Consider the following 788-nt stretch of genomic DNA (forward strand, 5'->3'; position numbering starts at 1 on the left):
ATCGGGGGTCAGACTAAGTAGCCTCATGCAGTCTCATGCTTCATGTTCTTGCTGAGCTCTTTCTCCCTTGAATATATTGTTGTAAGCTGACGAGACACAGGAATTCCTTATCTTGTCGAAGGTCATACAATTGTATATCTTGTTCTCTGCTGTTCTCTTCTGTTCTCTCCTTATCATGGCTACCCTATAACCCAGTTCTTGTATTATAAACAATGGTGCTAGGAGAAGAAATGTTGAGGACTACAACCCCACGCCGGAGGGGGAGGAGGAGCCATTTCATATGTGTCACAATGTCTATAAAAACAATGTGCTGATGTATTTCGGGGCTTCTGGCTCTTTGGAAATGATTCCAGCCTTAAGCCCGCGCATTAAATAATCTCTTTTTCCTTCACTCCGTGGTCTCTCTGACTCTGGGTTCTGCAACACCAAAGGAGTGTTTCCTCAGGGATAGACAGCATCCGGAGGTCCTGTGCACTCCTGATGCTACTGCTGTGCCGGTCAAAGAGACACTGAGTGGAAAGGTGGGAGCCCCAATCTGGGCATGCACAGTGGGAGTGGGGCTTCCCACCTAAAACTCCTCGGCTCTACAGTGTTCTGAACAAGTCTCTGTGCAGGTGCAGACCCCAAGAGCGATACAGAGACCACGAAGAAACAGCACTGGCTCGTGGGCTACTATCACCAGGTACGTGCTGCTGAAACCAGCATTGTTATGCCAGCTGCCACCCTGAGCTGTAACTGTTAACAAAGCACTACTCCCTGTGTGAGCTGAAGTTACCACAGTGAGTTTC

The sequence above is a fragment of the Heloderma suspectum genome, chromosome 7, assembly GCF_057233095.1.
Source record: "Heloderma suspectum isolate Gila_16-S chromosome 7, 16-S_ref, whole genome shotgun sequence".
NCBI lineage: Eukaryota > Metazoa > Chordata > Lepidosauria > Squamata > Helodermatidae > Heloderma > Heloderma suspectum.